The sequence below is a fragment of the Paramisgurnus dabryanus genome, chromosome 9 (assembly GCF_030506205.2).
Source record: "Paramisgurnus dabryanus chromosome 9, PD_genome_1.1, whole genome shotgun sequence".
Lineage (NCBI taxonomy): Eukaryota > Metazoa > Chordata > Actinopteri > Cypriniformes > Cobitidae > Paramisgurnus > Paramisgurnus dabryanus.
This window is the reverse complement of record NC_133345.1, coordinates 26,416,330-26,442,519: the sequence shown is the minus strand read 5'-3', so window position 1 is coordinate 26,442,519 and position 26,190 is coordinate 26,416,330. Positions and strand designations below refer to the sequence as shown.

Sequence of the window (26,190 nt, the reverse complement as noted above, 5' to 3'; positions counted from 1 at the left end):
ATAACTAACCCCCTGCCTGTTTAACCCCTAGGGGTAAGTTGTAACATTTGCACTTCTGTCACGTTTGGTGTAATTGTCCAAGAATGGTAAGTATTGTAAACAAACTTCAAATGTTCATTTGTAGCAAAGATGTGTGTGTTGCTTGTAGGGGTGTCACGATTCTCCAAATCCCCTATTCGATTACATTTTCGATTCTAAGGCCACGATTCGATTCAATTCTCGATTTTTAATTTAATTACAAGAAATGACAATTAAAATGCCATTAATATTTATTATTATTATTATAGTTACACATTAACATACACATTGCGTGCTTTTCCTCGCATGGGGGTTTTTGGGCTTCAGTTACCCGAGAGAACTTCTAGAGAGGATTCCTTCTTGCACGCACATGGACTTAATGCGCACGTCTTGGACTGGCATCTGAAATAAAACCAGCGGGTCATAAGCAGCTGCGCTTCTCTCTGTCTCACGTGCACGCGCTCTCGCATCTGTCCGAAGTCTAAACATAAACTAAAGTAGTAATCCTTACGTATTTGTACAGTTTTATGCGTTTCATGCGAGCTGAGGCAAACTATCCCTTTTGTTTAAAATATAATCCGCTGCATCTTGGCGCCTCTCTCACGCACGTGCAGAGAGCTGCGCTCTATGTAAAGGCACATCAGTAGGTAGTTATCCGGTTTATGATATGCATTTCAAGGATTTGTAGCAATACATCCCTCGTGTTTAAAATATAAATATGTGAGAGGTTTTTCCCCGCGCCGACCGGACGTGACATGGGGGCGTGGCAGCATCGACGATCCCATTTTTTAATTCGAAGTTCGAGGCTGTGACTTAATTTCGATCGATTTCGATTTAAAATCGAAATCGTGACACCCTTAGTTGCTTGTGTAAAAATATAGCGAATCAAACTCAAATATTTTTTGAATGATTGAGCCAAAACCAAAAAGCGTTAGGTTGTGCCCCGCTCTCCCCTACTGTAAAACAGCAGATTCACTATGATAACAAGTTTAAATCAGAAAGCACTGTATACGGCAAAAGAAAAGTAAAATTTTTCCCATTGTTGCAGTGCCACAAATAACCTAGAAACTGCTGGCATATACTTTCAGCATGGATGAATTAAACTAACTCACGGCTACTCATCCACCCGTGCAGTTATTTTTCAAAAACTGTAATTTGACTTCTAAATTTTACCCATTTGGAAAAAGGAAAAGATAAAAAAGTACAGAACATCCCAATATACTACTAATAAAAGCTAAGAAGACTTTATAGTCTTTGTGAATTTTGGACAAAAGGGAGCTATAGTTCTGTCAGAAAGAAAAGTAAAATCGTGGAAGGTTTTGCTGCCTCCGTAAGCCCTTCTTTTATTTAATCTCAGACTTTTCCTCTCACAAAGGAGCTTTACTGCATGTAAAATACTATTCTCATTAGAGATGTTCACTCTGAGCCACTTTTCCACATTCAACAGCCTAGAAGGGCCGAGATGCATTAAACATGGGCCCTGGTTCCAAATCTATAGTGCATTGCGTCCTGCTTTATGTATGAATTGGTAACACTGCCCACAGGTCAAAAGAATTAAGGACACAATGAGAACAATGCAGAAGAAATCTCGCAAACCCCCATCTGTTTCTTTAATGATATCCATTTATCACTGTTTCGGTTCTCTGTCTCTTCAAATACCTTAATGAGCATTTCATCTGTTTATATTCAACAATAAAGACCCATGATGAACTGGAAACACATGAATGATACTTTATGCACATAGAGATTTCCTTTGAGTAGCTAGTAAAATAAAATAAAATTTTGTAATAAACAGGATGTTCCTGCTAGTAGCCAGATAAGGAATATCTTGAACAGTATCAAGTGCATTTGATTGTATCAGTTGTAATGAATGATTTACCCCACTAGGGGAAGAACTATTGGTCAAAAGGGCTCAAATGATTACAGATGCTGCTTTGGGGTTGTGACAGGACATCTCCTACATGTAAAGCACCTGTCGTGATTTCTAATAAGAGTTTGTGAAACAACGTATACTCTTTTAAACCAATCCTTACAGTCTTTTTTTAACTTGTCACTTGATGATTCGTTTAATGAGGTCTTCAACTCACGTAAAAGTTAAAGTCCTGTTAAACCACGTATTGAAGTGCACATCTGCACACAGATTTTTCTCTGGAAATCCTCTGAAATATTAATGATTGCAGCATGCAGAAAAATCCAATAAATCTATGACATAATCATGCATAAAATACACTTTTAACATTTAAGACCTACATTAAAGATACATACCGACACCGCGTGTCTGAATAGACATGTGTGTCATAGATATGACGTTCTCGAAATAAATCTCACTTATTATTAAACGAGCAACGCGAAGCTTTCACTCCCTTAAGGGCAATATGAGACATATAGGTTATATTGTTCTATAGTTTAAGGCAGTTATATATTCGTGGAGTTAAGTCACCTGCTGTATTATTTCTTAAAATATCAAAAGCATGAATACATGCACACAACTAAAAGTTATTTTGGCAATAAACATACACAACCCCATGCAATAAAGAACAAAAGATATGTTCGTTTTGATAAGACGATATTACACCGGTGCTAATATAAATCAACAGAATCCCCCAAACAAATGCATGCTCTTACCGTCAAGCTAAGTGCCACGACGTCCTTAACTTCTCCGAACCTTCACACATAGCGTACATGTGTCTACAGTGTACATGTGTACAGCGACAGGATTTAAATGCCGCCCGCAGCGCGCACGAAGACGATACGATGCCCGACGCAGCTGTCTAGGTAGGCGGCTCACTAGATGTTGAGACACTGCCGCGATAGTCTGCCCGTCTCTCTTTCCAACCACGTTGTCCGCCTGCGATAATTGAAACAAACAGCTTGAATCTGGGTGATGTAGTCTAGTACGGGTTAAAATGGTCGCGTGTGTGTTCTCAGCAGCAGCAGCCGCGTGCTTCCTCTCATGCCGACTGTGGATGTGAGCGCAGCCGACGAGATGCGACCCACGGTATCCTACAGGCTACAGCCGTCACCAAATGTGCTAAGCTCACTAAGTAAGATAATGCTGAGAACGGATTAGATATCGTCACAGTGATGACAACTTGCTGTTTACATATCAAATTGTTAATTTAATAATGACTTGGTTTTATCAATATCGTAAGTAGCTATAGGATGCATTTATTCATGGGAAAATACTGTAATATAGTTAACTAAACTGTAGTTAACTTCCTAGAAACCATAGTGTTTTTGAACCTTACTATAGTAAATATTAAAAGTGTACTACAGCTACAGTTTATCGATTCACTGTAGGCTATAATATACTTTACACTGTAATATATATTAACATTAAGTGTAGGGATTACTACTGTATAATATACTTAATTATAGCCTACTAAAATTTACTATAGTAAATACTAAAGTTGGCCTATATAGTATGTTTCATTAGTGAACATTAAAAATATTGTAATACATTTTATTATTTTTATAGCACGATTCCTAGCCTACTATACTGTTGAATTACTATAATTTTCTACAGTTTACTTTAATTTAACAGTTTGCTATAGTAAATACTGTATTTTTTTATTTGGGATAACCTGATACTGCATTTACATTAAGATTTCATAGGTTACAGATAAGACCTACAGCAGCTAAGTCTTTTTCATTATACATCTAAAGGTTTGTCTGGCGATCACTGTAATATTAGAGTAAATTTCACCATAGAGTGAGCTTTAATGTGCTTTTTTGGTCCCCCATGATGTATCACAAAAATGTTGCATAGCCGCCTCTTTGTAGAGGTCCCATTTGGAATGCATCCAGCAAAATATCTAATCAACAGATCAGTTTTATTCTCGGCCAGGGCTGTTCATTTCCTTTGGCTATCACATTGTCATCAACATGAAGACTGCAAAGTATAAGGAATCTTAATCATTCTTTCATAAACCTTAGACACAAGGGTTCGAACTGAAAGTACCCACACCCTGGACACATCATAGACACAGGTGTCAACGTGGCAATATACATCACATGGACTGTGATTTTTAAAAGATATCAAACAATAATAACCGGACCTCTTGAGAATACAGAGGTTATAAGTCAACAGAGTTTTGTAAACAACTACCCACATAAACCTTTTTGAAAGAAATCTATACCATTGTCTTTTTACAGCAGAATTTTACCAGCTTCGGCTTTCCTTTTTATTACCACCTTTCATAACAAAGAGTTTATCAGCAAAACAGCTCCATCTATTTATACATTTTTTGATGCAGTCTTATTCTTGTAATATTTGTCCAGAAAGTCAAAGAACTAAACAGTTTGAACCTCTACTTTATTACACAGTGAGGAGGAGAAATGGGTAATCTCCCATGAGGCCATGTTCAAAGGATCTTTGTCCCATAGGTCTCTGAATGTACAGTATAAACTTAATTCATATTAAAGTGAACATTAAAGGTTATTTTAACCAAAAAGGAAGTTGATAATAGATTTTTCTTTTAACATTTTTAATCATAGAGAACAATTTGCTGTTACCTTACAGTAATTGTTTTCTACAGTATATCATTTGTTTTTTATTTCTTATGGGATTAAATAACTCTAAAGTATGTAAACATTTTGCATTTTTACAACATGACTTACACAGTAATACCTCAAAAAAGTTTGAACCTGCTGTGTAATTGATATACAAGTCCCACAATGTATTTTATTGTTGTTTATATGTCTATGTGGTGTTTTTAATATGTTTGAAGACTAGCCAAGGGAAATACATCATTTAACTGCTGAGTATTTTCCAGTGGCGGCTCGTTACTGCTCATCCGAGGGGCGCAAATTCAAAATAAGTGTTCAGAGTGTCATGTGTGTTGCTTGCATTTTCAAAATATGTGTTTGTTGCATCATGTGAAGAATGTGCATCACGTGTTTTGTCAAAATAAGTGCCTGCTGCACACCCGTCAAAACTGTTTATGATAAAAGAGACTCTCAAATGGATGGTTGCAATCAATTTATTTAAGCTTCATTTAAACTACAAAAGTTTTTTTTCCTATTTTTTTTATATAAATTGATTGCAACCACTAACTTTAAAAAATGTAGTAAATTGAATTAATAATTTTATCAGTGAACGTATGTGTCTGAAACTGCCAAATGTAGCATTTATTTATATATCTATGGTCCGTGGTGGTGCGAAAGAGTGGAGGCGGGACTAATTCGCATATTCATATCCAAGCTGTGCAATTGAGTAGTGGCGGGGATTAATTTGCATATTAATAGATCAGAGTATAATAAATGAGGCAAGGGTGTAGAGTTACATTCGAGCTGTTTTAAAGCATGAAGAAATTACTGTGACGGGTAAAACTTTTATATATGCTATTATGATGCTCAAAGATGACTTTTACAGTAAATAAAAAATTCCTGACTACAGGGAGACTTTAAAATAAACAATGACTTCAGTAAGCTGTATGTAAGTTTGTTCGAAATTAAAAAAAAATATTTGAGGCATATTTGTAGTTTTAAACGTATAGGTTCGAGAGGAGCCTAAACTTTCAGGTCTGTCAATCATCATTATGGGCGTATATAAGCCAGCCCTTAGGGCTCTGGGTCCAGCTGCAATTTTTCCGGCATCCCTCCTCCTCCCCATCTCCTCAACTGCTCTCTTTGGTCCTCCGTGCAGTTCTGTTGCAGGAAGGGTTGAACCTGGGGCTCGAGCCCCGGCCTCAGAGTCGCTTTCTCTGAAGGTTCAGAGTTCAGCTGCAGAGCTCCCTTCGAGGACAGCAAGCCAAGATTGTTTACCATTAATCATTAAAATCTGAATGCACAGGCGAACAATTGAGCTGTACAATTTATGTTGAGGAACAAAACATGAAGTCTCTAAAATTAAGGTACTTTTACCCACCACCTTATTTCATCCTAAAATTGCTGTTCTAAACAGCCACAATTAATTCATGATTCTCTACACATCAAACTAAACATCTATTTTACATACATAAAAATATAGATCCTAAAGTGTTGTCATAGAAGAACCATTTTTGGTTCTATAAAGAATGATTCAGTCAAATGTTCTTAAATTAACTATTCTTCCATACAATTTTTAAGTCTGTACTGTAATACACTCTAAAAACAAACGGTGCTAAATAGCACTTAAAGTGGTTAAAAGGAACCATTTTTAGTGCTATGAAGAACCATACGGGGGTCATATAGCACCACATATGGTTCTACATAGCACAATATGGCTCTACACCGGTGCAACACAGGTACTTCTTCAGTGCTATTTGGCACTTAAAATGGCCAAGGACCACTTTTAGTGCTATTTAGCACCGTTTGTTTTTAGAGTGTACTACACAGAACCTTTTGCAACAGAAAAGATCGGTTCTTTATGGAACCATACATGCAAACCTGGTTCAACTATTTCTATTATAGAGTGTATGTTGGTAAGGAAATAAATATTTATAAATCACTTTGCCACAGCATAAAACGGCACTAATAGCTGAGAGAATTCTATCGTGGCGCATCCATATGTCCACAGAAATCAGCATTAGAATGGACCCTATTACATGTCCCTTAATTATTTCAGGCAATCCAAATTAGCGTAATGTTAATGAAGATAGCATTTTAAATGATTACAAACAGTGTCCTAGCAGCACATTCTGCTCTTGTATCATGTCATATTCTCATGAGCATCACCCACAGCGGGGAATGGGTGTCAGAAGGGTGCGGGTCAGAGGCTGTGCTGGAATCATGGGCATGAAGATAATTGGTCTATTTGTGCAAAGCCTACAAATTACAGAGTGTGTGGGAAGCAAAGGACAAAGCCTATGACATCTTATTACCATGCTGCTGTCAACAGAAACACAGCCATACCTGTGGAAAAAAACAGTCCCTTTAGACTGACCTGTTTGCTAGAGATAAACAAGGCTAAAATTGATACTAAATTTAGAAAAGGCAATATATGCATCATATTTGTATAGGTAGTTGTCTATGAGATCATAATTGGGCAGTATATGGAGATCTAATACTGTGTGTGTGTGTGTGTGTGTGTGTGTGTGTGTGTGTGTGTGTGTGTGTGTGTGCGTGCGTGCGTGCGTGCGTGCGTGCGTGTGTGTGTCCTGTCTGCAAATAATGCCCTATTGCACTCCATGAAGGATGAAGCTTTTGTTTATGAACCACAGTAAAGTGATTTGCAATGGTTATATTGCTGGTATATGAAACAAAACATTTCTGAGTTTCGGCCAACACCTCAGAAACATCTAGGACAGTGTACAGTATCTATAAAGTTCATGTAAAGAAGTATTTACAACAGAAAGGAAAATACAAGTTTCTAAAGTTAACAAAACTGATGAACACAAAGGAAGATATTTTGAGAAAGCCCCATTGACATTCATAGGAGAAATAAAGAATATTATGGAAGTCAATGGGGCTTTTGATCGGTTTGGTTACAAACATTCCTTAAAATATTTTTCTTTGTGTTTATCAGAACAAAGAAATTATACAGGTTTGTAACAACATGAGAGTGAGTTAATGATGAAAGAATTTCTCTTCAAGATTCATTGGATATTTGAGCTGAAGTGGAGTTGTTCCATTGTCTTGCCATATTTAAACAGCAAAATCTAGGGCCACACAGTGTCAAGACCAGGAATGAGTGGACCTTGGTGAAATAGGGGGGACCTTAATGCCTACTTTCAAATTACATAATTTTACAATATAATAGTGGTTTAATGAGACTGTCCTCCAAAAAATAACAACCTTATAAGTCGTTTGTGCAAGCACCTTTTTACGACATAAAGTGACATATGTGTAATAAAATACAATTAATCCTGGCGGTTTAAATTGAAAATGTTATCCCGGTACATGTCATTATAGCAAAATTATACCCCAAAATATCATTTTATATATTAAGTTTCACCTGCTGCACCGGTAGAGGTGCTAATTTAGTAATTTTGCATCTATTGGTTATATTTGGTGAAATGGACAAAAGACCAAAGCAATCATATGGGTTGGAGAGGATATGAGTTTAACAGATTACAAGTTTTTTAGTTATGGATCAACAAATTCTCAGTGCAGCAAAAAAGAAAAATAAGATAAGAACAAATCAAAAAAATATAAGCATATGAAAGTAAAGAACAAAGTTATGAATAAAGTACAGTATTCACAGATATGTTATTACATGAATAATAACAATCTCTTTTTCATTCTTTAAATTAAATATAATTCATATTTTTAAGCTACAGATGTGATTTTCCTTTTGTCTTTTGTTATTTGATTAACATAATGACACAAACATAAGCAGATTTCTTGAGGTATACCACTTAAAGACCAAATAAGCACAGATCCATACTGACACACTCTGATTTCATTCTGAAATGTTTGCGTTCAAAAACATAACAGATTTTTTTATGAGCATACTTGCCAAGACTGTGGTATTTCGATATCATTTTGCATTTATGTTTCCTGTCAAGCGCAGATTCTGTGTTTGCGTGCCTTTGAAATGCACATGTTTGTGTATGAGTGTGTTTCCATTTGAGTATGTGTGTCTGCGCGCACAGAAAACATCTTCTTGCGCTGAAATTGTTTAAAATAGCTTGAATGTTAACATTTGCGAGGTTAAGAAACACATACACCAAACTTAGTTATTTCTGAATTATGCATCTCAACTGAGACTCTCTGCGGAGATCTCGCGATGTCTCTCACGGCCAAACGTGACTTCATAGTAAACAAACATGGCGACCAACGGGCATAAAGACATGGCATGGACTGCCTTTTTACGTTTCTGATGTCCATCTCAATTTGGACTGTGCCTTCTGCGCCATGACTGTAATTCAATTCAATTCAATTTTATTTATATAGCGCTTTTCACAAAAGTCAATTGTTTCAAAGCAGCTTTACATAAATAGAAGCAGTGAAAAGCACAGAAAAACGAAAGATAGCACAACAAAATACAAAATAAATTTGCTGCGGCTATGACTCAATATTATAAGTGCACGTATTACTAAAGCAACGTCTAGAAGAGGAAGCTAAGTAAAGCCCAAAAAGGCTGCCTCCCCGGGGTGAAAAACCCCCTAGGAGAAAAAAAACCCGTGTTTTTATCCGAGGAAAAATAAGTCCTAGGAGGGAAAAACCCTTGGGAGAACGGATAAGGAGATTTAGCAGAGATTAAGCGGGTTCTGCCGGTGATCGTTGGTCAGGCATCAGCTGGGCATCACGTTGAAGGACGGCCAGTAGATCAGAGGTGTGCCGACTTTCACATCTACCGGGACTGGATCTGTTTGTCTCGTTGTCCTCGGGTCGAGGACGAGACAGGGAGAGAAAAACAAAATCGTATTAGCGTAGCGGCCGTTCATATGTATTGAAGTGTCACACAGTGATGTGGTTTAACTCAGCTTCGTTCCAGACAGACTAACTATTGCGGCATAATTATATTATCTACAGTTTAGGATTTAGCAAATTGGGGGCCCAATGCGAGGGTATATATGGTAAATAAGGGTCACCTTCCGATCTTTAAGAGAAAATGAAACCAGACGACCCGTTTGACTAAGGCCTAAAGCCCCACTGTCGTCGTTAATGCAGGTTCAGTGGCAAACGGGTCTATATTGTATGCAATTAACAGGACCAGGCGAAAACGCCAAAACATCGCAACCCGACCATACGTGCTAACCCGTTTGACTAAGGCCGGAAGCCCCACTGTCGTCGTTAATGCAGGTTCAGTGGCAAACGGGTATGTATGGCATACTATTCACAAGACACACGAAAGCGCGAAAATCGCAACCCGACCATACGTGCCAACCCGTTTGACTAAGGCTGGAGGCCCCATGTCGTCGTTAATGCAGGTTCAGTGTTAAACGAGTCTGTATGGCATACTATTCATAAGACTTACGATAGCGCCAAAATCGCAACCCGACCATACGTGCCAACCCGTTTGACTAAGGCTGGAGGCCCCATGTCGTCGTTAATGCAGGTTCAGTGTTAAACGGGTCTGTATGGCATACTATTCATAAGACTTAAGATAGCGCCAAAATCGCAACCCGACCATACGTGCCAACCCGTTTGACTAAGGCTGGAGGCCCCATGTCGTCGTTAATGCAGGTTCAGTGTTAAACGGGTCTGTATGGCATACTATTCATAAGACTTACGATAGCGCCAAAATCGCAACCCGACCATACGTGCCAACCCGTTTGACTAAGGCTGGAGGCCCCACTGTCGTCGTTAATGCAGATTCAGTGGCAAACGGGTCGGTATGGCATACTATTCACAAGACACACGAAAGCACCAAAATCGCAACCCAACCATACGTGCCAAACCGTTTGACTAAGGCCGGAAGCCCCACTGTCGTCGTTAATGCAGGTTCAGTGGCAAACAGTGGCAAACTATTTAATGCAATTCATTTTAAGTGTTCATGCAGAAAAGGTTTTTATTTATTTATTTGGTTGGTCTGTGTTATGACCGTGAGTGCATTGTTCCGTGAAAATAACTATTGCGATTTAAGAACCTTTACTAGACAAATTATGCGAATGCTTTGTTGAAGAGAAAAGTTTTAAGTCTAGATTTAAAATGATCGACTGTGTCTGATTCTCGGACATCAGTTGGTAAATCATTCCAGAGCTTAGGGGCTAAGTAGGAAAAGGATCTTCCACTTAGACACTTTTGATAGTCTAGGGATAATCAATAGACCAGCATTTTGCGACCGTAGTGTGCGTGATGGAATGTATTCTGATAGTAATTCTTTAAGATATGAGGGTGCTAAGCCATTTAAAGCTTTGTAGGTGATTACATTTTAAATTGAATGCGATATTTAACTGGTAGCCAGTGTAAAGATGCCAGAATTGGGCTTATGTGGTCATACTTCTTAGATCGAGTAAGTAGACTTGCAGAAGCGTTTTGAACTAGCTGAAGCTTGTTGACCTGATTTGAATGGCATCCCCCGAGTAGCGAGTTACAATAGTCTATTCTAGAGGTCATAAAAGCATGAATAAGCTTCTCTGCGTCAGATGTAGACAGTATATGGCGTATTTTTGAGATATTTCTAAGATGGAAGAATGCTGTGCGGCAGACGTTGGCGATGTGACTATCAAAGGATAAGTTGCTGTCGAACATCACACCTAAAGTCCTAACCGTGGAAGATGGCACCACAGTACAGCCATCTATGTGCAATTTGTAATCTGACATATTATGTTTGTAGCGATTTGGTTCAATAATAAGTATCTCTGTCTTATTGGAGTTGAGCTTAAGAAAGTTATGTGCCATCCAGTCACTAACATCGCTAATGCAGTCTTTTTAGCTTTTAGCTTGTAGTTGTTATGGTTTCGTCTTTCATCAGCTCACGTATCGTTTCCTTCCACGTGACTATCTACAGCATGTGTGTGCATTTCCCCTCACACAACAGGATTTCTAATTGGAAATATTCAACATGTTGAATATTTGAAATCAGAGCACCCCCAAGCAGATTCAGATGCTTTTTACACAGGAAAATCTGATAAGATAATCGGTTCAACCACAAAGACGACATAAAGGGGGAAAATTGACATAAAGGGGGAAAATCGGCCCAAATTCATCACGATGATTGTAGTTTTGTTTGTCGGGCTTAAGTATACATTGTAAATCTCTACCAGAAGTTCATACAGTAAAACTACGTTATAAAACATGTTTTACTACACTCTCAGAAATAAATGTAAGAAGATACAAAAGTTGTCACTAGGGTGGTACCTATTCAAAAAGGTGCATGCTGATACCAAAATGGTACATATTAGGACCTTTAAAAGGGTATCATTTGTCTGAGAGTGTAGAAACTTTATTTGTAGCAACCGAATTTTAATTTGCAGCTTTTATATCCCACCCATTATATCACATTTGGATCTCAGCTAGCTTGGGAAGGCTTCATAAACAGCATAATAAAAAAGGCAATTGTTTTCTGAAGTGGAGGGTGCTCATTTGACAAGCAGATAACCAACGCACATCTTCATTTGCACATAGTGACAGGAAGATGTGTGGTGTAAATTAGTAATGCTGCGAAATAACACTTTTTAAGCAAAAGTGAAAAGAGTGAATTTTACCAGCTTTACAAGAAAAAAACAAGCTGTTTTCTAATCACAGCTATGCAGTCATCAATAAAGCTAACCCTGGTTACTTTTTGGTGTTTGTTCTTTACAAATGTCACGGTGTGTGAAACAGATCTCAGGCTGGATTTAATTGGGGAGTTGTAAAACACTCCTGTTGGACATTTTTGCTTGTGAACAAATGCATTACATTTATAGGCACTTACACACTATAAGGAGGTTTTAGTTTTCCCGCTGATCACTCCTGCTCGATGTACTTTGCAGGATCAAGACTTCTCGTAATTCGGACGTGAAAAATCGGACTTTGCTGGGTCACATCGATCCAGGCGTTTATCAGTCCTCGCCCTCGGTGGCTTTGAAGATGAAGGTAGAAATTTTCAGGATCTGGTCAGAAACACAAAGCCAATTAAATTCAGTGACACAAGGAGATCGATACACACTTAAAGTGTTTACGCTTGTCCTTTGAGGGAGATGTGCTCCCTGACTGCATTTGCATTGAATCGTGGTAAAGGGAGTTAGGACCATCATTTGCTTGTCATTATATGGATCAGTCTCAACCCCTGAGTTCAAATGCATGCTCGGTGCCAAAGAAGCACCCTTCACGTGTTACTCTTTAGGATTAATTATAGTGAGCTCTGCATACAGATGTGTTCGCAATGAGAAATTCAGGCTTCTGCTTCTATTTAATTCACATAACTAAAAACCATTCTCACTTAAAACAGCAAGTTTAATAGTACAATTATTTTGCCTTTTCATCTCTCTACAGTATGTAGGCAACAGGGACGGTTTCATGCCAGATTCTTTTTGACTCAAGTCTATGTTGCTATTGCCAATTCAACCATGCCCATCTGTGCACTACTGTAATTCATACTTCTCGTGTAAATGAAAGCAACTTATTGTCTTAATTGCCAGAAATCTCTGTTGTCGGGTTTCCACACTTGGATAAATAAAGTGATTGCTGTGCTAAATTAAACTTTTTCTGAGATAACCACCTTTTTTGCAATGTACAAAGATATGTTTTCATCTCAATATGAGAAATTGACATTCTGTGATAACGTTCAGCACGTCTGGTGTTTACCCACGCACGGTAAAGATAAATGTATATAGCAACAGTGCAGCTCTTCAGGGGATTGGCCATTATTTACGAAACATTATGTATGGTCTAGAGGACCTACCTTAACTTTTAAAGAACATTATAGATACCAGAGCAAACCCTTCACTGCTTCTTTTCATTTCTCACATGATTTAGAAAAGAGATGTGTATCGGCATCTTCAGAGGAATATTTATCTTTTTCCCACCCTTTTAGAGGTTTTGATGTTGAAAGGAAGCGACAGCGTTCGCTTTGCTTAGGCTACTGTGTATGTGGCCTGCAGAAGTGTCTTAAAATAACGCAACGCGAACATCAAGGAAAAGCTGCAAAAGTTCTCGCAGTTTTTGCAAAATCCCGCAATTTTGCAAGTTCCCGCAATTTCATCGCATAAAAATGCATAAATAGCCTGCATATTCCATCTAATTTTTTAAAGAAAACGTGCCACAAGATCAAGGATTTTTGCCCGCAACAATCACAAAAAAAACCTCTGCGTTTTTCTGGAAGGATTGACTGCTTCCGTCTTCCATCATCTCGCTTTCTGATTGGATTTTGTTTCGTTTCACATGATAATCTTGTGCGCATTTGTCCTCTGGGTTCCCTCCAGATATCAGGATTTCTGATCGTAAATATTAAAAAAGCAGGCAAAAGCACGCATATCAATCTTAGCAGGGTGCTCGACAAAAATTAACGTATTGATATAAGAATGCAAAGTCAGCAACACCAAAGGTCCAAAAGTATCAAAAATATTTATTATTAAAAACTATTGCATGGCGTAGAGAACTGATGTGTGATGAAGAGCCTGCGTGCTCGAAACGTCACCTCTATGCCATGCAATAGTTTTTAATAATAAATATTTTTGATACTTTTGAAACTTTGGTGTTGCTGACTTTGCATTCTTTGCAACATGTTTAATATTTACACTGTAAAAAGTTTATTGTCAAATTAACAGTAACTTTTAAATAAAGCATTTAAGAAATAAATAGACGTTTGTCATTGTGTTTTGCAGTTGGTTGGTAATGTATTCAGAGTAATATTTCCCATAATGCATTGGAAAACTACAGTAGCCTACTGTACAAAGCTTATGCAGTAAAAAACTGTTGAAAATACATTAAAATACTGTGGAAACAACAAATCTACAGTAACAAACTGTAAACAACTTATACAGTAAGAAACTGTCAAGAAAAACAGTAAAAAACTGTGAAAACAACGAAAATTATTTACAGTGTATGATTCGCGATCGGGGCACTCTGACGTTCTTCCGATCAGGTTCGGACACTCTTAACACACCTTACAAAATCTGATAAGATAATCTGCAGAACCATCAAGATAATCGGGACATAGCTATGATTGTCGGAAGGGGGGAAATCGGCCAAAAATCAGCCTGATTATCTTTTGGTGTGTACCCAGCATTACTAACCAGCAATCACGATTACCTGAGTATTAATCAGCAACACCTGTTACCCATTCACCACAAACTGTATAAACCCCACTCATTCACTAACTTCTTGTTTGGTCTCATAAACGAACCCATGCAAACGTTTCCCAGGCTTCCAAGACATCCTCATCGTCGTCTCTTTCCATCTCCATTCACTCCTGGATTCCATACATCACAGATAAGAACAATTGCCATAACCCGCACTCCTGTGACTTTCCCTTGTGTGTGTTTGTGCTGCAACATTCCCGATCATCCTGTTATACATCTGCTTTGATAAATATACATTATGTTTTACTCCCTCTCTGTCAGTCCTGTATATCATTACATTTACATTATATGAGCATTTTACTGTATCTATTTCAGTCATTATCTATTCTTGACATTGAATGAAAATGCATCCTCTTACATCAAAAGTGCATTAACCTCAAATATAAATTGTAATGAGTTTGCAAACAATAATGTTTAACCCTCCCCTGCAATGCAACAAAATAATCATTTAACAGCAACTATTAAATTCCTACAAGAACGGTTGATGTTTTACTGTGATGTTGGTCTTTTATAAGGCAGGCAGCACAAATCCAAGGCTCAGTCAAGAGGAAGTGGAGCAAAATGGATGTCATATGTATTCTTGCATGATGGATGGGACTCATCTAGAATGATGGCTGACTTTGAACTCTATTGTTGCCTTCCATGCAGAGCGGGACGGCAAGACAACACAAGCAGCCCATGTGAGTTCTGACAATGTGAGTTTTGCCCTTGAAAGGTTGATAGCGGTAGACAGAATCTGACAAATCTCCTTTCTGTTATTGCACACCCATCATCCAACACCTTCAAAACACACACACACAAAACAGCATTTCTTTTTGATGAATTCTGACACTATCTTTTGTTTCGCTAAATCCAAACAAACAGACCTAATTAAACAACATGGAAAGCTATTTAAATCCCTCTATCAGCTGTGGACAGATTTGAAAGCTTTGTGAAACATGACCCACACAAAGACTGTGTTTAATGTTTAAAGACTGACTGAATCTTTGCATCACTTTACTTTCCGTATTTCACGGCTAAAAATAACGTACCCTACCATTTAGGGTTGAATTTAGTCGCTTCACAGCAGTGATATATAACCTGGCCTATAAAATGCAACAATTAAGTCTGTATATGACACCAAACCCATCAACTTAATAACTCATAATGGTTTTTGGCTTTTTTGCTTACTCTACATAGACAGGAAAATGGAAAGTCTTTTGACTGGCAATGAACGAGACTCACGCCAGCCGGATGCGAACCTGCATCCCTGTGAGCACTTCTACCCACCGTGCCACGGTCCCAACACCCACTGCCATAGGTAAATTATTATATAAGAAAGGATTAAGTATGTCTAGTGTTTTATTACAGTCTAACTTGGCATGAAATGTCAACATGATGAATGTGGTATTGCATTGTGGTGTGCCTGTGGCGGTCAAATAAACATTAGCTATGGTAGGCAGCCATACGAAACACTTTATAGGAGGCATCAAGGCCTTCACTTACCCACCCAGTGTGTAGTTTTTCCTGTCACTGCGGTAAAGATTCGTTTACAAAGTTAAGGGGGTTGTTTTGCTGGAGGGTAGTGTGAATTTTTTTTTCTCCAAACCTCAAGTTAACTCGTTTTTACATACGCTTATTTTCTGAGCAGATACTGTGAAGGATTCTCAGACAGGAGTATCACACCTGCATTCTGAAAAGCATGGTTTAGCACCTTTTTACATTTAATACACCTTTAAATGTAAAGTTTCTGTTTTCTATATGTGTACACACAACAGCAGCTGATTCTTGCCATTTGGGAGGCTGGCGATCTGTCAGTTTATTATTAATGTTTGGTAGGGCACGCACTTCTAACTTATGTCCACTCATCCCATACGGAAATGTAATATATGACATATATGTCCCTATATCAAAACCGATCTTGGCATATATGCTACATATATATGCAATATATTAATATCACATATATAGATCCTCTGGATATATGAAAATATAGGTTTAAAACATATATGAAATACTCATATTAAAATGTATATAAATACATATATTAATATCACATATATAGATACTCTTGATATATGAAGATATATGTTTTAAACCTATATGAAACACTCATATTAAAATGTATATAAATACATATATGAATATAACATATATAGATACTCTTGATATATGAGATATATGTTTTAAACCTATATGAAATACTCATATTAAAATGTATATAAATACATATATGAATGTCACATATATAGATACTCTTGATATATGAAGATATATGTTTTAAACCTATATGGAATACTCATATTAAAATGTATTTAAATGCATATATTTAAAATATGTATATGTATGAATTCTTATATGGGTTTGTATTTTACAACCATATAAGATGGATTTTTACATGGTACTGTATGCCCCAACCAAATGATATGTTTTATGTCTAGATGTCTAAAACAACATAGCCTATAGGTCTTTAAATATATTGTTAAACATTATTAGGGTCATAACATTTATAACCCTGCCTAGTTTCACACTGCATGTATTTGTCACCGCAATGCGGGGTTAATCCCACAAAAACAGGGCTAACCCTGCTTCCAAGCAGTGTTTCATAACCCTGTGCTAATTTCAGGGATAACCCTGCTTCTAAATTACAAGTGTGAAATGCTCCTTAACCTAGAGTTAAAAGTGGGGTTTAGAGAGAACCATGGTTTTACTACAGGAACCATGGTTTTTGGTTTAACTGTAGTAAAACCATGGTTAGTAATCGTAAGGGTAGGGTTTAGGAATGCACAGTGTGAAATGTCAGATTATGAATACCCAGGGTTCTCTCTTAACCCCTGGCTAAGTATTAATAGTGTGAAGCGAAGATAACCCAGGAATCCGTTAACCCGGTGTTTAGAATAACACGGCGTTAACTATTTCCAGAGTGAAACGCTCTTCTGTGTCATTCATTTTTCTATTGCAAGCTTAAAAAAACCTCACCAACATTATCTAGCTTTCATAACAATTAACTATGGTTTTGTAGTTAAACCATATTAACCACAAATGTATCATTGTCTCATTATAATCATAATATAATAAACCATGTGAAAAATACTAGTTATTTTAGTAAACTGCAGTCTCAGAAGAAAAGCTGTCATATGAATACATGTTGGACCATGTACCTCTGTGGTAGAGTAATAATAAGTACATTTAATTATACTAATACCATGCACAAATAGGGTGTAAGTTACTTTTTTAAAAACCACCTCGGTGGCAGCATTTGTACTTTTTTTCTGAGTGTGTACATTCCACTGACAATCCCCACTATAGGCTATGTACTATAGTATGCTACACTTTCAAAATTTATGCTCCATTTTACTCAATGTACAAGCTAGAAATTAAGCTCTGCACATGTCTACTAAAGGGTTAATGGTGCCACATGGTGATCTACAGTAAAAATGACAAATTTGACCTCTTTGCAAAAGGAAAAACCACCAACATTCAAAAATGCATGATAACAAGGTGTCATTGCTCTGCAATCAAAAAATTTTGTTATAATGGAAGTCAATGGGGCAAAAACAGCCACTAACAATAAATGAGGGAGAAAACAATAATCAAAAGCCAATGTTTTTACTTTATCTTTGACATGCCCAAGACAGCGAAAAAGGTACATTTTAATATTGAAAATTTGTCATTTAGTTTTTTCCCCAAATCCAGTTATGAACTTGGCAATTAAATAGTTAAAATCATGGAATTTTTGTAAAGATTTGGTAGTTTTGATCAGTACTGACTGTGATTAACAGATTTATGCAAAAAAGTGAGAAAAAAAAATTATAATCTGATACATTTTTACAGATGTTTAATTTAGTGGATGTATTAAATTTGAACAATACACAAGGGTTAAATTTGCACTGTGTACCCCTGCATAAAATGAAAACAGGAGGAATAAGAAATCAAACACTGTAAACACAAGCTAAACAGCGCCTACTTCAATAACACACAAATAGCTTAAGTTGTTAGCCCCGCCTATCCAACTGCTGGGTGGATCAGTGGATAGCGCGGACGACTTTCAACGCGAGGACCCGGGTTCGAGGCCCGACTGGACTCATCAGGTAAATTACAAATAAGAAGTTGTGTTTGTGTGTTAAGTTGTGAGAATGGGTTGTATGTCCTACTTGTGGTGTGAAATGTGCAAAAAGTGGATAAAAACTACAGTTCAAATTTAATTATTTTATGATATATGATAAGTATATGTATGCAACATATATTACACATATATGTGAAGTCATGTATGTCACATATATAAATAATTATATAGATGACATATATGTCTATGTATGTTTTTTGCACACATAAACATATACATTTGTATGGGATAGACATATATGTCAATATATGAAATTGTTCCATTTTCGAATAGGTGTCATATATAGTTGTACATATATGCACATATATGTTTCTGCTTTATATTACCATATATTTCATATAGGGATATTTAATATATTCACATATATTACATTTCCGTATGGGATGCAGGTCTACCCGCAAGGTTTGTACTCTGTGTTTGGATATGTCCTCGCACCTGTCTCGGCACCTTTCTTATACGCTATGCTTTGAGTAATTCCTGCTTGGGGATATAGCCAAAACAACGCTGAAAAAAAAAACATTTACTTAGTGCAAACACCGATTGGGGTTACAAACAATAGTGTAGGTTGTTGGTTTTGTAGCTTTGCTTTTTAAAGTCTAATTTTCACTTGGTGTTGTGGTTTCTCTGGTTTTAATGTTCGCTGTCAGCTCAACTGCCCTATGGTGACTTTATTATAATTTATCCTCAAACGGCATCAACAAACCATAACACTTCATAACTAGTTAACGGTGTGGTTGTGGTGTAGTGGTTACTTATCTTAGTTGCCAGCTCAACTTCAAACCCTAGGAAAGAAAATACAAAATGAGAGTAAGTTAGATCTTAAGTCACCAGTGTGCCCTTCAGCTAGTCACCAAACCTCTGATTGTGCCTGAAATTAATTTACTGTAAATTGCTTTTTCTGCGAAATGACTAATAACCAAACACTCCAGCTGTTTGTTTACAAGCCGCACACATGATGTGGAAGACAAATATCAGATTATATCAGTAGTTCTCTCAACTGGTGTTGATGCAAAAGGCAGATTTACATTTAATACTCTTTTATCTTTGTACTAAAACACACTTACACAACAATGGATATGTAAAATTGTGAATCACACAATAGGTGCACTTTAAAAATAAATATGGAGCCAGATTTTTTTTAGATTAAACTACCCAACATTCTTAGAATATACAAAACAAAAGTAAAACACAACATGCACTGATATTACAGTATTACAGCAGTAATATTCATTCACATCACTAACACATCATTAATAACAGTAAAACAGTGACAAGGACCTTTAATTTGCAAAATATACACTTTTATTTAACTGCAATTATGAATGTTTATTTTAAAATACCCAGACCTCACAGGGGTGCATTAAATCTTGGGATAGCCAAGACTGTGAACAATCCATCTGATGGATCCTTCGTTTCACGGAAAAAAATATGCATTTGAAGGCCACATCTGAAGGCTTTTGATGAGCCTTTCAATTGAAACCGCATTCATTGTGGTGATGTCATTCGCCTTCAAATATGGCCTTCGAGGACACAACCTTCTAAACCCAAGGCAGTTGCCCATGAGGCAATGGCATGAAGGCAGCTCCAGGAAATGCATTTGGACATGGGCAGCGCAATGGAATTCTGTTTGAAATATAAAAAGATAGAGTCTTTTCCCATATTTGAAAACTACAATACCAATTGCTAGAAATGCAATCAAAAGGTGTAAAAATATAAAATATAACCTTATTTACACTAAATTTGTGCTCCAGCCGCTTTCTTGGCGGCATTTAATTTTTATGAACTTGACCATTCGACCATTCTCTGGACACACGCATAGAATTGTGGTGAAAACAATGAAGGTATCTCAGGAGTCAGGAAGTAAAGCAAACATTGGATTTGGGCGTGCCTTTATGCCTTCCTGCCTTGGGAGGCAGCATTTTAGAGCTTTTGGTTGCAGCCAATGTCTCACAATTTGTATGCCTGAAATGTGTTTTGGTTGAGCCTGGTCGAGTTTTATTATAAATAAGTTTATATTTCCACGTTGTACACCTCATTTCATTGCATTTCTAGTGAGAAATAGTATTGTAGTTTTTTAAATATTCGATTAGTTCACAAAGTCGCTCTCTGTATATATTTCAAACAGAATAACCCTTACACTGTCTTTGAATGCTGTCCGAATGTGTTTCCTGGAGCGGCCTTCATGCACAAATGCTGCCACCGAAGTCATTGCCTCAAGTCAGCTGCCTGCTTTCCAACCCAGCCATAAAGTCAGGCGCATCTGCTACAAACAAAGACAAAGTAGCTTATATTAAAGAAATAAATTAAACTTTTATTTACAAACCCCTCCTCTGTGCAGTGCTGCGGAAACAAAGAGCTTGCACTGTATAGTGCTGTTGCGATGGGTAAGTGATGCCAAAGACCAAACGAATCCATAATGACATTCTATGAACATTATAAATATTATTTAAAGGGGGCATACAATGAAAATTTGACTTTTTCCATGTTTAAGTGCTATAATTGGGTCCCCAGTGCTTTTATCAACCTAGAAATTGTGAATAAGATCAACTTAGTTTAGATAAACTATTCTCCACAAGCATGTGAAAAAATAGGTAATTGAAATTTGGCTCCCCTTGTGATGTCAAAAGGGGATAATACCACCCCTTAATCTGCACTATCTAACCACTGCCATTTAGTGCAGAGATCCGCTCATTTGCATGTTAAGGGACACACCCAAAATCTGCACATTTTTGCACACACCTTCAAAGTGACAATTTTAACTTGCTGTAATAAATGATCTATATGGTATTTGAGATAAAACTTCACATATGTACTCTGGGGACACCAAAGATTTATTTGACATCTTAAAAAAGCCTTGTGAAATGTCCCCTTTAAAAGTCGATTAGTAGTAGCTCTGGTCAGAACACAACAATAGATTAGTTTTTTAAAACCCTGTGACTTTTTTAGTTTAGTTTAAATTGTCACCAGCCACGATTATTTTACACTTATGATGACTTATGAAACCACTTTCAGTGTGAAACAGTTTTAAGTTTTAACTCCCAACATCAAACACATTTCCTGACAAACATGGTAATAGTACCTAACCTGCTGGGATTCAAACATGCAACTTTAACCTGTAAGGGCCGATTCACACCGGCTGCGTGGCGTGAGCGTCTCAGCTGTGTGGCGGGTCCGTTTTTATTTAGGCTCCCATGTTAGCAGGTTTGACCGTGCACACCGCCTGCATGACACACACATCTCAGGCGCGGCTTGAGCCGCGCCGAAAACGCGTGCATGCTAGGAATAGGACCAACGCCTATTTTTCACACCACACGCAAGCGTCTTGGAACCGTTTCCAGCCAAAATATATGTCACCTATAGGAACAGCAGCGCGTCAGCGCAGAGTCAGGCATGCTTCTGGTATGTACAGACACAGAAAACGCGACGCAGCCGCCACGCAACAGATACGCCACGCAGCCGGTGTGAATCGGTGGTAAGCTTTTTATGAGTACATGGTTGCGGCATTGCTCATATGGCAGCATTTAGGGTTATTTGTATAAAACCACAGACTTTTAAGCTTGAGAGCCCACAACATTGACAAGCACACAAAGCCGGATCTATGTATGCGTGTGGCTGCGAGATACCGATTTTACTTTGGTTTTGCACAGTGATTACCTCTCTCTCCTCATTGCGATAAAGCTTAGGGCCATTCCCTTCAGATTCATTTAGCAGTATGTCTCCATCAATGGAAAAAAGCACTTGAGAGGTAAATTGAGTGAAATAACCAATGCATTTTATCTCGCAGGACAACACAAAGAATTTTCTTAATGTATTTCCTCAATTAAAGTTTTAGCCCAAAATGAAGTAACTTCAAATCTAAGTATAATAATAGCATATAAATCTAAGTGTTTGTTACAATTCTGAGCGCATTCCCCGCACCGAGGCGAGATGCAGAGATATACAACAGAAGATAACAGCAGACAGTCTAATCTTCTAGTAAACATATACTTCACCATCACCCCTTAAAAAAGCTTCTCATTATTTGCTCGCTCCAGGCGGCACCCTTTCACAGTTTCCCTTCATATACTTATTGAAGTCTCCATACAAAATGCTAGCAGCGACTCCACAAAGGTCCAACAGCAAGCTGGCACAATAGCTAATGTGATAACAGCACCGCAGAGGGTGCTGTCTTTTTGGACTCTGCACAGCTTTTGGGGGGGAGGCAACGGGTCTGAGCTAATGCGAGCTTGTAGACAGGACCCAAATACCTGACACATCAGTTAACGCCTCTCTCTGCAGGGCGCTGTTTCAGCCCTGACACAGCCAATCACGTTGCGATATGTGCTGACTTCCGGCACTGGCACTGTTGCACCTATCATCTATCATTTATTGGTCTTATCTCAGAATCAGCAGCGTTGCACCCTGCCACCAGGCCAAAACAAGCCCACCGGGCCCAATCAAAGAGGTGGAGGCCATATGTGTGCCAATGAAGGATAAAAGGAGATGAGATGTCACGGTTGCCCGCTGGTGAAATGGCTCTCTCGAATCCTTATCTAATTTGAATGGCGGGATTTTAATGATTTTCTGCGCTTTTGAACTACTGCTCACGAAAAAACTGACACCAAATTGAGATTTCAATTACTGCTGCAATTAGCAAGCATATGAAAAAAAAAGAAAGAATTCTTATTTAAATATTGTAGAAATGTGTTGGACTTAAAGGATTAGTCCATTTTCTTAAATAAAAATCTAGATAATTTACTCACCACCATGTCATCCAAAACGTTGATGTCTTTCTTTGTTCAGTCGAGAAGAAATTATGTTTTTTGAGGAAAACATTCCAGCATTTTTCTCATTTTAATGGACTTTAATGGACCCCAACACTTACCAGTTTTAATGCAGTTTAAAATTGCAGTTTCAAAGGACTCAAAACGATCCCAAACGAGGCATACGGGTCTATCTAGCGAAACGATTGTCATTTTTGCCAAAACGGTTGTCATTTTTGGCAAAAAAAAAAAAAAAATGCCTTCATCCGGTCGTGTGATGCGCCAGCGCAACCTCACGCAATAACGTCATCACGTAAAGAGGTCAACGGGTAACGTATGCGAAACTACCCCCCAGTGTTTACAAGTGTGGAGAAAGAGGACCGTTCCGACGTTATTGTGTGTTGAATGATATTAATTAATGTCTTTGTGTCAGTTTATTGTTTCAAATGGTCCGTAAATGTGCGTTTCGTATATCTAACACGTGACCTTTGACGTCATTAAGCAATTACGTGAGGTCGCGCCGGCGCGTCACACAGCCGGAGGATGAAGAGAAGTTGTGGTTTAAGAGTGCACATTTTTTATATTTATTGCCAAAAATGACAATATTTTCGCTAGATAGGACCCTTATGCCTCGTTTGGGATTATTAAGAGTCCTTTGAAACTGCAATTTTAAACTGCATTAAAACTGTTAAGTGATGGGGTCCATTAAAGTCCATTAAAATGAGAAAAATCCTGGAATTTTTTTTAATTGACTAATCCTTTAAGAAACAATAAAGTCTATCTGTTGATCTATCGATCTATCTATCGACAGCTTAAAGGTAGTGCATTGTGAGAAGCGAACACATGCACATACTGATAAAATGTATAGCTTGAAGTTGCTTTGGATGAAAGCGTCTGAGATGCTAACCAATGTTTTACTAGAGTCTTTGATACACCAGTGACCAGTATCATTGCTATGCAGGCCATGTTTTCCAAGTTGAAGTATGTCGAGGTCTAGACCTCCTGATGGTTAATTTGCTTTGCCCTGTACTCTGATTTGGACTCAAAAAGTATTATCTCTGAATCAGCATCTTAATTAAACTGGCATTTAATTAAAAGAGCCAAGGTGTTTACATTATCTCTCTCCTTCCTATGATAATGAGAAAAAGCAATTTAAGAGGACGAATGTTTGTGTGGTAGTTAAATGGTTGAATGCAAATCACTGCGTGCTACTGTTTAACACAGCTTGCTATTGGCTGACATACCCTATGAGATTCGATTGGATGAATGTTTGTTGAAAGAAGTCTTGGCAGTGTGTCGGGTCATGGCCTGCAAAGTTTGAGTCAGTACTGTTTAACCAAGGCCTGCAGTAGAGTACATTTATACAGTACATTAATCAATTAAATGTTAGTGTAATTAGTGTAATGTAATTTTACACGTCACAATAAAATATTGTTTGTGGTCCAAGGGTGCAAATGCAGCGAGCAATGCAAGTAGTATAATGCCTATAGGTGCCTTTACAGTTTTTCTCAGTCGCTTTGGTACATTTCTCATATCATCCTCGACATTTGCAAAACAATAAATGCATTTCTCAAAACAAGTCGTACAAATAGCATCATAGATTACCTGCAAAAGCCAGTCTCTATTTCATCTCTCAAAAGTAAATATTTGTGTCAAGTCCTTGTGAAATTGCTTAGTCATGTTGTCAATAAAACAGTTTACTCTGGAGGGATGTTCTGATGTAAACTATGGCTAAAGTTTAGTTTAGGTTGCACCTTAGTGTATGTGGGAGTTTGATTGCAAAAAGATTCACATTTAAGCTTTTACTGTTTTTGTATAGCTCATGTCATTGCGATACAGAAAGGAAAAGCCAACGATGCATGGCACAAAGAAAAAAACTGAAGTAGAAATGTGAACATAGGATAATCTCCTTAGGGAAAACTGTAAATGTAGTGCTTCCTACACCTCATGACGTTCCTGTCTGTTGGGCCACAAATTCTCATCCACATCACAATGGATATTTTCTCTTGCGATGCAGTGTGGAAAGAATCTTTGGGTCTTATTCAGCTTCTGCAGGCATCTCCTATGATGTCATCACACACTGCATCCATGCCAGCCAGAAGGGTCATCTGTGTATGTGGCTGGTGATCATATACCATCTCCATGCTGAGAAAAATACCTCAATTGGGTAAAGGAATGGAGAGTAGGGTGAGAGGAACTCTGTCAGCATCCTGTTGTGGGCCGCAAACCATTACGTGATGATGTTGGAAAGATGGAAACTGACATTGTCCCAAACTATGGCACACTTTGGCAGATCATCTGCAATCTGACCCCTCTCTTGTTCAGGGATAAGATCGTTAGGGAAAGTTAGGATTCATCTGGGAGCCATTTACTAATTCAGGAGAGATTTAGAAAAAAGTCTAATGAAAATGTATAGACACTTTTTTTACTTGTTCAACCATTTTGCTTGTAAGGACTTTGAATGCATGCTATTCGCTTATGCCTAAATGTTGTGGGGAGTGAGACTGTACAACAGAGACCCATTATAATACATTTTGATCAACATACGCAATTGATAATGTAAGAAACAGCAGAGAATTGTACACATTTGCATGGATAAACCAAAGCATTTGCAACTTCTTCAAAGAAATGAGAAACTGCTTTTTTGATGTGCACAAGTGACACGATGATGTGAAGATTGAACAGGTATCAATTCTGATCTGAGAAATATTGAGAAAAACTGTAATGGGGT

At 37.7% G+C, this 26,190-nt stretch overlaps 1 protein-coding gene across 3 annotated transcripts in view; it reads right to left on the bottom strand.

Moving 5' to 3' along the window:
- Positions 1 to 3,043, bottom strand: part of mgat4c (mgat4 family member C) — a 145,247-nt gene extending 142,204 nt beyond the window's left edge. For all 3 annotated transcript variants that reach the window (XM_065278877.2, XM_065282714.2, XM_065282716.2), the window contains exon 1: positions 2,644 to 3,043. The gene's annotated coding sequence lies outside the window, so the exon portion shown is untranslated. The remainder of the gene's footprint in view (positions 1 to 2,643) is intronic.
- Between the last annotated feature and the right edge of the window lie 23,147 nt (positions 3,044 to 26,190).